Source organism: Somniosus microcephalus, chromosome 9 (genome assembly GCF_052327205.1).
Source record: "Somniosus microcephalus isolate GS21.2 chromosome 9, FLI_Smic_1.0, whole genome shotgun sequence".
Lineage (NCBI taxonomy): Eukaryota > Metazoa > Chordata > Chondrichthyes > Squaliformes > Somniosidae > Somniosus > Somniosus microcephalus.
In genome coordinates, this window is record NC_140995.1 from 98,791,125 (window position 1) to 98,803,668 (window position 12,544).

A 12,544-nucleotide genomic window follows, 5' to 3' on the forward strand; every position below is an offset into this window, starting at 1 on the left:
ATTGGCCTGTGGGTGGTACGCCGTGGTTCGGTGGAGCGTCACCCCGAGGTTGCGTGCTGTGGCCGTCCAGAGTTCGGAGGTGAACTGGGCGCCTCTGTCGGGGGTTATGTCGGCTGGTACGCCGAACCTTGCGACCCAGGTGTTAACGAACGCCCTGGCGATGTCGGCTGTGGTGGTGGAGGGCAGCGGCACTGCCTCAGGCCAGCATGTGTAGCGGTCGACCATCGTGAGGAGATAAGTTTGGCCTTGCGATGGCAGCAGAGGACCGACGATGTCGACGTGTACGTGGTCGAAGCGGCGGCTGGGTACCTCGAAGTCTCCCAGGGGTGCTTTTGTGTGTAGCTGTACCTTAGCCCATTGGCAGGCGAGGCAGGAGGTGGCCCAAGTCCGAACATCTTTGCTGAGGCTGCGCCAGACGAAACGCTGGGAGAGGAGTTTGACGGATGCGCGGGCACCCGGATGGGAGAGCGCGTGTAGCGCGTCAAAGAAGCGGCGGCGCCAGGTTGCAGGGACGACCGGCCTGGGTTGGCCGAGTGAGACGTCGCAAGTGACTGCCGTGGCTTCGGGCCCGTGCGCGACCTTGGCTAGGCGTAGCCCTGGCAGACTGGTAGCCGCCGAGAGGAGGTCTGGGTCCGTGAGCTGGGCCGCTGCTAGTTGCGTGTAGTCAACCGCGAGGTGATTCGCGCAGATGGCGGGACGGGAAAGGCAGTCGGCGACAACGTTGTCTCTACCGGAGACGTGCTGGATGTCTGTAGCAGACTCGGACACGGCCGCGAGCTGGCATTGCTGCCTAGCGGACCAGGGTTCGGTGTGCTTGGCCATCGCGTATGTGAGCGGCTTGTGGTCCACGTATGCGGTGAAGGGGCGGCCCTCCAGGAGGAACCTGAAATGGCGGACCGACAGGTGGAGCGCGAGAAGCTCGCGGTCGAAATTGGAGTATTTGACCTCCGGGGGGCGCAGTTGGCGGCTGTAGAAGGCAAGTGGCTGCCACGCGCCATTGATCCACTGCTCGAACACGGCTCCGACCGTGTGGTCAGATGCGTCGGTGGTGAGCGCGACCCGGGCATCGGCCCTCGGGTGCGCGAGCAGGGTGGCGTCGGCGAGCGCGTTTTTGGTGGCGTCGAAGGTGGCTGACGTGTCAGTGGTCCAGCCTATGGCCATCTTGCCGGATTTACCTCGGAGGGAGTCGTATAGGGGCTTCATGAGGGCTGCAGCTCTGGGGATGAACCTGTTGTAGAAGTTCACCATCCCGAGGAACTCCTGGAGGCCCTTGATGGTTTTGGGGCAGGGGAATTGCTGGACGGCCTGCACCTTGTTGGGCAGGGGGACGGCCCCAGCAGGGTTGATGTGGTGACCGAGAAAATCGATCTCGGTTAGGCCAAATTGGCACTTCGCCGGGCTGAGGAGGAGCCCGTGTTGGGCTAGGCGCCCGAACAGGATGCGAAGGTGTTCGAGGTGTTCCTGTTTGGAGGAGCTGGCCACGAGAATGTCGTCTAGATAGACGAATAGGAAGTTCAGGTCCCGGAGGGCTGAGTCCATAAGGCGCTGGAAAGCCTGGGCTGCATTCTTGAGGCTGAAGGGCATCTTCAGGAACTCGAACAGGCCAAATGGGGTGATGATGGCCGTTTTGGGGATGTCCGCGGTGTGTACAGGGACTTGGTGGTAACCGCGCACCAGGTCGACCTTGGAAAAGAAGGTTCGTCCGGCCAGTCGGGCCGAGAAGTCCTGGATGTGTGGCACCGGGTATCGGTCGGGGGTGGTGGCATCATTGAGGCGGCGGTAGTCCCTGCAAGGGCGCCAGCCTCCGCCGGGCTTGGGGGTGATGTGGAGGGGCGAGGCCCAAGGGCTGCTGGAGCGGTGGATGATGCCGAGTTGTTCCATGGTGGTGAACTCGGCCCGCGTGATTTCCAGCTTGGCCGGGTTGAGTCTGCGGGCGTGGGCAGAAACCGGGGGGCCGGTGGTGGGGATATAGTGCTCCACACCGTGTTTGGCGGCTTTGGCCGAAAAGGTCGGGTTAGTGAGGGCAGGGAACTTGGCTAGAAGTGCCGAGTAGTCGTCCGTGGCTCTGGCGAGGCAGTAGGTCGTCAGGCCAGCCGAACGGGCTGGGGTGAATGCACCAGGGATGGGGGCCATAGTGTTGATGTCGACGAGGCGGTGCCTCGGAATGTCGACAAGGAGGCCGTGGGCGCGTAGGAAGTCGGCGCCGATGAGTCATCAGAGGACCCTGGCTGTGAGGAACTCCCAGCGGTAGCGGCGGCCTGCGAGGTCATGCGTGACCATGCGGGTGCCATATGTGCGGATGTCAGAGCCATTGGCTGCAGCCAGCATGATACCCCATGCGCCGCGTTGGATTTCAAGGGTGGAGGCGGGGGTGATGCTGTGCTGGGCCCCTGTGTCGCACAGAAATCGGCTGTTGGTGCTGTCGTCGGTGACGTACAGTAGAGGCCCCTTTTGCCCCGCGGTCATCGTGGGGGCCAGTGCGGGGGGGGGTTTGAAAGTGCACGGTGGCGTGCAGCGTTGGGCCCTAGTGCCAAAACGGGTGTGGTAGTAGCAGGGGCGGTCGGGCCTAGTGGGCCGGGAAGACCGCGTGGTCGTTGCCGTGAGGTCGGGCGCGATGTCGCGGGCGGACTGCACAGAAAGCAGCCGGTTGGCCTTTTCGGCTATCTCATTCAGGTCCGTGGAGCCAGATTCCACAATGAGCGGGTGGATGCTGGCGGGGAGCTGCCGAATGAAAAGCGTGCGAAAGAGGGCGCTGGTGTTTTTGTCGTCCGAGAGGGACAGCATGTGGGAAAGCAGATCCGATGGTGAAACGTCACCAAGGCCGGGGAGGTCGAGGAGTTGGCAGTTGCGCTGGTAAGAGGACGTTTGAAATTTTTTAAGGAGCGCAGCCTTCAGATGTTCATACTTGCCTTCCGCTGGTGGCTCCTGCAGCGCTGCCCAAACCTTGGGGACTGTGGCATAGGTGAGAGAGGTGACGAGGTAGTCGTACTTCGTGGCGTCGACTGTAATGTTTTTCAGCCGGAATCTGGACTCGGCTTGAACAAACCAGGCTTCGGCCAGGTTCTCCCAAAAGTCCGGTAGTTTAACCGTGACTGCGTTTGTATCCGCCATGCTAGCTTAGGATTCGTCCTGAGCGTCGGGGTCACCAGTGTTGAGATACCGCGGCAAACGTGGGAGTCGAGACCAGAGCTAGTGAAACACAACTGCTTTAATCAACCTCATGGCAAAGAGGAACTGGAAAAGCCCGCGCAACCACTTAAATACTCCCCAGACAGGAAGTGCTCCCGGCAGCCTGTCCCTGCGGGAAACAAGTTGCTGGAGGAAAGGGCCCCCGGCTGGGGCCGTCTGCTTAAACTGTCCGTGCCGCCGTGAGCGGATTATGTCCAGTGGTGGCATGTCGCCACAAGTCCATTCTCTTCACAGTCACCACCATTGCTGGAGCTGAAGGTAGCCCTGATCATTCACTCTGCCACTTCCAATTGTGCACATAAATTTGTCATGGACCGCAAAGTTTTCAAAATAAATGGTTTAATACAAAAGATGATTTGAACGTAAACTTTACAATAACATTTAAGAAAACACCCAAGTGATTACCCTTGTGACTCTACTTGTATGGCATCTTTTTTTTACGGGTGCTTCTACATGGTGTGACCCCTGTGGCTTCAGTAGAGGTAGAGGCAGCCTGCTCACTTCCCTGCTGCGCCTGCTTAGATGCCTTTGGCGGTCATCCTCTGGGTTTTGGAGCCTGTGATGGCCCCGCCAAAGTCTGCTCCTCCTGCAACTGGGCAGGGGCAGACTCGGCCATCGCAGTCCGGGGAGGCATCTGGGGCTCTGACCGAGGGGTTGGCAAAGGGGGAAAAGTGTGAGCGCTTGGAGAGGAGCCCCAACTTCCATGTCCCCTCCCACCATCATCCCTCTCATGGGCCACCCACACTTCTCTGCTAGCAAGTAGCAAGTAGTTCCATAGATGCCCATCTATTTTGCATAGAGACCACATGCTCATGTGACTGGTGCATTAGGTCCTCCATGCAGGTGGCCATCCTATCCATGGAGGAACCGACAGCCGTGATTGCCTGCACCACGGTGGTGTTCATGTTGGAGAAAGATTCTTCAATTCTCTGAGCATTTGCACTTACCGCACTCGCAAAACATGTCAGAGCCTCTTGCACTTGTTTCTGTAGCTCCAGGATCGCCCTTTTCTTGGATGGCCCCCGTGGCTCAGTGTCTGCATGCAGCTGAGCAGAGCTAGGAGACTCCTGCGCCCTCCAATGAGGAGTCTCCACTACTGTTACTGTCTCCACCATCTCCTCTTGCTCACTTGTGCTGTGTGAGACACCAGGTGACAACACTACTCTATCTCATGACAGCCCACCAAGGTGATTTTATCTGCGCTGGTGCTGGCTTGCCTTGTCTGAGGTGATGCTACACCCTCAGAGGCTGGAGGCTCCTCTGAGGAGTGCACTCATTCTTCCTACTGGACAGTGAGGGGGACACTTGATGGACCTGTGGGAAAGTACAGAGATCAGTTACATATATCATATGTAGATTGCATACAGATACTATTATGCACATGATGAGCATTCAATGTCTCTTGACATCAGCCCCCATATGAGTGACTGATGAATGCCATGTAGCTGTATGGAAATTGATTCTTTCACCAGGTTGTTGTGATGAGCCCCTCTCTCCGTCCCCCACTGCCGGCTGGTCGCCCATTCCTGTGATCTCCAGGGCAGCCTCTTCCACACTGGTGAGGATTTTTTTTTAATTCGTTCACGGGATGTGAGCGTTGCTGGCAAGGCCGGCATGGATTCTATGGATTCAGGGCCTCCTCCTGTTCTCTGTCTCTCCATTATGTTGTGGGCCCTCTTTTCCTGCAAGGAGGGAAAGAAGAGAAGGTTGAGTGAGAGTGATGGAATGGATGGGTTAGATCTTTAGAGGGAGACTATGATGGATTGGGGTGGCAATACTAAGTAGCCTCCTTGTGTGTTGTATGATTGCACTAGGATGAGGGTGAGTGTGAGTGTGAGGGGTGGTTAGTAAGATGGGAATGTGATAATATCGATAGAGAGAGATGGATGGGTGAAGGTGCAAGGGATGTTGGTGTGAGTAAGGATGTGCAGGAGTAGGGTTGGGAAGGTAGAGTGATGGGGATGTGATGAGAGGCACAGCAGTTGAAGGTGAGTGTGGCTTTATACTCACTTTTCCTGATCTTTCAAGATCATTGAAACGCTTGTGGCACTGCACCCAGATCCTTAGGACCACAGACCAGCTTGTGACCTCCTGCGCAATCTGGAGCCAGGCTGCCTTGGTCTCCTGGGGAGATCCCTTACAGCCACTGGCAGGGAAGAGAACCTCCCTGCATGCTCAGACTCCCTCCACAAGCACATGGAGGGAGTCATCACAGAATCGTGGAGCAGCCCTCTGCCTCTGTGAACTCGTGTTAGAACCAAACAAGCACTAACAGTAGGTTGAACAATCCGAAAGGAGTAGTGAAATGAAATGGGGCCATGACCCCTTTAAATATACCGGCACCAAACGCGTCAGCGCTAACTTCACCAGACCCGCGCCTTTTAATTGGGCCGGGTAATGCGCTGGGCAGGCTTAACAAGCCCCATTACAGCAAAGCCATTTCAAGCAGCGGGATGAAGGCAGCAACAGGCTCACGGCCCGCCACTGGCCTTGCCCACCACAGACCCGCCCAAGTAGGACAAATTGCGGCCTCTGTGTTTCCTGTACTAGGACACCTAAATCTCTCTGAACACCAGCATTTAATAGTTTCTCACCATTTAAAAAATATTCTGTTTTTCTATTCTTCCTACCAAAGTGAATAAACTCACATTTCCCTACATTATACTCCATCTGCCATTTTCTTGCCCACTCACTTAACCTGTCTGTATCCCTTTGCAGGCTCCTTGTGTCCTCCTCACAGCTTACTATCCCGCCTAGCTTGGTATCATCAGCAAACTTGGGTACATTGCACTCAGTCCCTTCATCTAAGTCATTGATATAGATTGTAAATAGCTGAGGCTAAAGCACTGATCCTTGCGGCACCCCACTAGCCTGCCAATCTGAAATTGACCTATTTATCCCTACTCTGTTTTCTGTCTGTTAACCAATCCTCTAACCATGCTAATACATTACCCCCAACCCCATGAACCCTTATCTTGCATTTTATGTGGCACCTTATCGAATGCCTTTTGGATGAGACATTAAACAATCATCCACTTTTTATGTGGACCGAAGTGTTTAGGGGCCCCTGTTGGTGTGGTTCATGCTTGTGGTCTAAAATCAGAAGAATTTGAATTCCCTTGCCCCTTCCTTGCCTCATCCCACAAACCTATCATGCTGCTGCTGATTGTCTATGAAGAAGGAAATGAAATTGCTTGCTCGAGGAAACAAGGCATTCATCACTTGCTTTTTACATCATAGAGATTATCATAAATCGCAACTTCTACAAGAAGTAACTCAGGAAGTACTACTGAACGGCCAGCTGAGGGCGCCACCCGAGGAGTATAAATACTAGGGCGTGGGCCCAGCTTGGCCAGAGACAGTCTGGAAATAGGAATCTAGTGGCCACTAACTAGACCTCCATGTTTTGTTACAAGTCGATTAAAGCCTTGCTTTATGTTCAACCAAGTGCGTAGTGAGTCTTTATTACGGTGTGGAGATGCCGGAGTTGGACTGGGGTGGACAAATGTAAGAAGTCACACAACACCAGGTTATAGTCCAACAGCTTTATTTGAAATCACAAGCTTTCGGAGCGCTGCTCCTTCTTCAGGTGAAGTGGAGAAATGCATAAAGACACAGCTTATATAGTCAGAGAATCATGTCAGATGTTTACAGGTAACCTTTCCAACTGCCATTTATCACACCTCGGCAGAGATAATCACAGCAGTCAAGGGTGTGAATGGTGGCCAAACAGGTCAGTCAGGGAAACATTACATCAAAGAACAGTGAGGTGGGGTCACAAGGGGTCAAATATTGCGGATGCTGGGGTCTGTATGAAAAACAAAAAAAGACAAAAAAAAATTTTTTGGCTGGAAATCACAGCAGGTCCGGCCGCATCTGTGTAGAGAGAACAAGCCAATGTCGACTCGAGTCTGGATGACCCTGCATCAGGTGGGGTTACATGTAGCGTGACATGAACCCAAGATCTCGGTTGAGGCCGTCCTCATGCGTGCGGAACTTGGCTATCAGTTTCTGCTCGACGATTTTGCGTTGTCGTGTGTCTCGAAGGCCACCTTGGAGAATGCTTACCCGAAGATCGGAGGCTGAATGTCCTTGACTGCTGAAGTGTTCCCCGACTGGGAGGGAACAATCCTGCCTGGTGATTGTTGCGCGGTGTCCGTTCATCCGTTGTCGCAGTGTCTGCATGGTCTCGCCGATGTACCATGCTCCGGGGCATCCTTTCCTGCAACGTATGAGGTAGACAACGTTGGCCGAGTCACATGAGTATGTACCATGTACCTGGTGGGTGGTGTCCTCACGTGTGATGATGGTATCTGTGTTGATGATCTGGCATAGACCTCCTCAGAAGACAAACACGGGAAAAATCGCATAGACCTCCTCAGAAGACAAACACGGGACACAACCAACAGAGTACCCTTCGTCGTCCAGTACTTCCCCGGAGCGGAGAAACTACGCCATGTTCTTCGCAGCCTTCAACATGTCATCGATGATGACGAACACCTCGCTAAGGCCATCCCCACGCCTCCACTACTCGCTTTCAAACAGCCGCCTAACCTCAAACAGACCATCGTTCGCAGCAAATTACCCAGCTTTCAGGAGAACAGCGACCACGACACCACACAACCCTGCCACAGCAACCTCTGCAAGACATGCCAGATCATCAACACAGATACCATCATCACACGTGAGGACACCACCCACCAGGTACATGGTACATACTCATGTGACTCGGCCAATGTTGTCTACCTCATACGTTGCAGGAAAGGATGCCCCGGAGCATGGTACATCGGCGAGACCATGCAGACACTGCGACAGCGGATGAACGGACACCGCGCAACAATCACCAGGCAGGATTGTTCCCTCCCAGTCGGGGAACACTTCAGCAGTCAAGGACATTCAGCCTCCGATCTTCGGGTAAGCATTCTCCAAGGTGGCCTTCGAGACACACGACAACGCAAAATCGTCGAGCAGAAACTGATAGCCAAGTTCCGCCCCATGAGGACGGCCTCAACCGAGATCTTGGGTTCATGTCACGCTACATGTAACCCCACCTGATGCAGGGTCATCCAGACTCGAGTCGACATTGGCTTGTTCTCTCTACACAGATGCGGCCGGACCTGCTGTGATTTCCAGCCAAAAAAAATGTTTTTTGTCTGTTTTTTTGTTTTTCATACAGACCCCAGCATCTGCAATATTTGACCCCTTGTGACCCCACCTCATTGTTCTTTGATGTAATGTTTCCCTGACTGACCTGTTTGGACACCATTCACACCTTTGACTGCTGTGATTATCTCTCTGCCGAGGTGTGATAAATGGCAGTTGGAAAGGTTACCTGTAAACATCTGACATGATTCTCTGACTATATAAGCTGTGTCTTTATGCATTTCTCCACTTCACCTGAAGAAGGAGCAGCGCTCCGAAAGCTTGTGATTTCAAATAAAGCTGTTGGACTATAACCTGGTGTTGTGTGACTTCTTACATTAGTCTTTATTACATCAGAGATCAAAACCTTAGACACATTCAAGAGTCACTTAGATGATATAATGTGGGAGCATAGGTCTTTGGTCTGTATGGATGAGCTAAGATGGGCCAATTGGCCTCCTTCTTCTGTGTCTATCTTGTGGTCTAAGTACTGCAGATTGACTAATGTGATAGATGTTGCCATTGACATCTTTGAATGATCCACAGGCATAAAATTTAAGGCTAGTGTGACCTTGACAGCTATTGGCAGCGGATAGGTTTGGTTGCAGATCACTTTGTAGCATGTGATGCAGATCAGTTACATCCTGCTATGTGAATTGCAGTTTGCACAGGCACAGTTTCTCTCACAGTTCTCGAGATGTGTGTCTCACTCTGTAAATGCAGATGCAAGAGTGCTGGCAGGTGATTGCAGAGTGTCTCTGGTGGAGCCTCACCTGCCCTGCATCACTGAGTTGGTCCTCATTATGCCGAACAATTGAAAAATCTAGGCTATTACATTTACTTCCAGTACTGATTCCACCATTCTTGCTGAGATCAGTGAACTCACCACAAGCCAGGGATAAAAACCAATTAACTTTCAGGTCTGTGTGGACAAGTATCAAACCAGGGAGTGCATTTACCCATTGAGTCATATGGACTGGATGCAGTTAAACAATTATAAATTTATTTCTGTTAAGCGTTCCAATTTTTTTTTTGCCTTTTCCATTTTTTGCAGTTATGAGCTATTTTGCTCTAGAATGCATAGCTGAATGTAACCTGAAGTGAAACCTTACATTTGTTTGATAGTTAGGAAGTAGTCTCCAAAATGAAAGAAGACACAAGTGAAAAAACCTAGAGGGACTAATGAAAATAGAAAGATCTTAACACAGTAGGGTAAACTGTAGATTCATGAACAAAATTTTTCCATACATCAATAGCCAACATTTAAGTCAGTTGCATATGTTATTAATAATTTCTTGATTAGACTACAGTTGCATGTGGGCCCAGTGTGTTGGCCCTTTTATTGCAGCCGCTATATAGAGTTGGATAGCAGCTGATCTTTGTAGGATTGGAGTTTATGAGCCATATAAACCACATCACAGTTTTGCAGACTCTTCTAAGAGTTTTTGAATGAGAGCAGTTAATTGTGACAGTGTTTGCCTTCATTACAACATTTCTTATATATTTAAGTCTTTTGATGCCATATTGACAGATGTGCTACTACATTTTATTCATGTCATTTGTGCAGTGCATCTGGTAAATCTGGCGTTAGAAATGTGACCCTATGTGTTGGCTAATCTCAGCAGCATGGTTGCATTTGGGGAGAGAAATTCTGCCCAAGCTGCACTACCAGTCATGAGAGTTCATGGAGAGTGAGTAAGAAAAATATATTACGCTAAAAAACAAGAAAAAGCTAAACACTAATGAGGAACCATGGATGAATAAAGACATAAGGGGAAAATTGAGGGTAAAGAAAGAAGAATACACTAAGTACATGGACAGCAGGGGAGAACAGGATAAGGGAGAATAGAGAGAGATTAGGAGAGAAGTCAAAAAAAATTAGGAAGGCAAAAAAGAACTATGGAATTAAATTATCAAGGAACATAAAACAAAATAGTAAAATATTCTACTGGCACATAAGTAAAAAAAGAAAAGTCAGCATCGGAATAGGGGCACTAAGGGATGGACAGGATAAAATCACAGGCAGCAATAGTGAAATGGCAGAAATACTAAATAATTACTTTGTTTCAGTATTTACCAGGGAGACAGATCAGGTGAACATGACATTGGGAGATGAGATTTAAAATGATATAACCGCATTTAAAATAAAAAGAGGAAAATATTAAATAAACTAATCAAACTCAAAATGGATAAAACCCCTGGTCTGGACAGATTACATTCATGCATTTAAAAAGAATCTTGGGAAGAGATAGCAGAGGCACTATTACACATATTTAATAATTTGTTAGAAAAAGGTGTAGTGTCAGAGGACTGGTGGATAGCTAACGTAATACCTATATTTAAGAAAGGAGATAGAACATGTCCAGGGAACTATAGACCAGTCAGCTTAACATTGTTGGTAAGAAAAATAATGGAATCCCTACTAAAGGAGAAAATAGAAGAACACCTAGAAACCAAAAATATAATAATGAATAGTCAGCTAGCTATCCATTCTGCTTCTTGTCCCCTGACTCCGCATTCTCTGACCTTATTCATTAGTCTATTATGTGGTACCTTATCAAAAGCCTTTTGAAAATCTAGATAAATTACATCAACTGCATTACCCTTGTCTACTTTCTCTGTTAACTCTTCAAAGAATTCAGTGAGTTTGGTCAAGTAAGATTGTCCCTTTTGAAATCCATGCTGACGATTCATTGTGTAAAATTCTGGTCTCCATATTATAAAAAAGATATAGAGGCATTGGAGAGATTGTAAAAAAGATTTACAAGGATGATACCAGAAATGCGAGGTTATACCTATCAGGAAAGGATGAACAGGCTGGGTCTCTTTTCACTTGAAAAGAGAAGGCTGAGGGCTGACTTAATAGAGGTCTATAAAATTATGAAAGGTATTGATAGAGTAGACACAGAGAGACTGCTTCCACTTGTGGGGAAGAGTATAACTAGAGGCCATCAATATATGATAGTCACCAAGAAATCAAATAGGGAATTCAGAAGAAACCTCTTTACCCAGAGAGTGATGAGAATGTGGAACTCGCTACCACAGTGAGTGATTGAAGCAAATAGTATAGATGCATTTAAGGGGAGGTTAGATAAGCATATGAGTAAGAAGGGAATAGAGGGTTATGCTGATAGATTTAGATGAGGAAAGACAAGCTCGAGTGGAGCATAAACGCTGGCATGGACTGGTTGGGCTGAATGGCCTGTTTCTGTATTGTATATCCTCTATAATCCTATGTAAAAATTACTTCCAGAGCCAACCTATGCTGGGCAGACCTGGCAGCGCTCCTGGGTAAATGCAATGGATTACCCGGCAGATTATCTTTCTGTCAAGTCAGGTATTGTTACACAGATAAAAGAAAAATGAAGCCGTTCCTTTACAAAAGGGAAGTTCTCTCTTGAACTGAAAATTGAATTAAGCTTGTGGCTGAAGCTATCTTTGTGGCCGATCTTCATGAAACTACCAAAAAAAGACACACTTTTCTGGCTTCTTACCTGCAGCAGGTTCCATGTACTTTAAAGCAAAGACCTTTCAGAAATTACAGTATTGTTCAGAAAGTATCACGTCTGAGTGTGTAGATGATTTCCAAGAAGTCTTCATCCAAACTTTGGTCCGAGCAGATAAGATTCATCAACAGCACCCTGCTGTGGAAATCTTGCAGGCTGTCTGTGTTCTGCGCCCCATATAAATCCAGACAATGGAAAGAAAAATAACATTAACTGACTGTAATAGCTGGACTGAGTTTAATATCCACTGTTAGCTGAATACTCAGATGAAGTAGCTTTCAACTCTCTCTGCACTAACAAAAAGATCCAGTTGGCTCCAATGTTAATCATCAATGTTAAGAGATTACTTGTCAGTCTACTCAATGCATGCTGGACTCTAACCAAGGATAATGGGGGAATTTTAACCCCCAAAAACAGGTGGGTTGGGGTCGGGTGGAAGGTTAAAGAGTTAAAAAACTGAATCCCGACCCCAACCTACCCACTTCCAGTTTTAATGGAGGTGGGACAGGGACGGGCAGCCAACCTGCACCCAGCAGGCGTGTCGCTCATTTAAATATTATAATGAGGCTGACGTGCCTCATGGTGATCCACCATTTCAAATTTAACTCTGGCGGGTCGGGTTTCCTGGGCCTTTGGGAACCCGCCAGCTGAAGGGAGGCTCGGACTACTGGATCCAGGAGGTAAGTGCCTTTAGGAGGTAAGGAGCT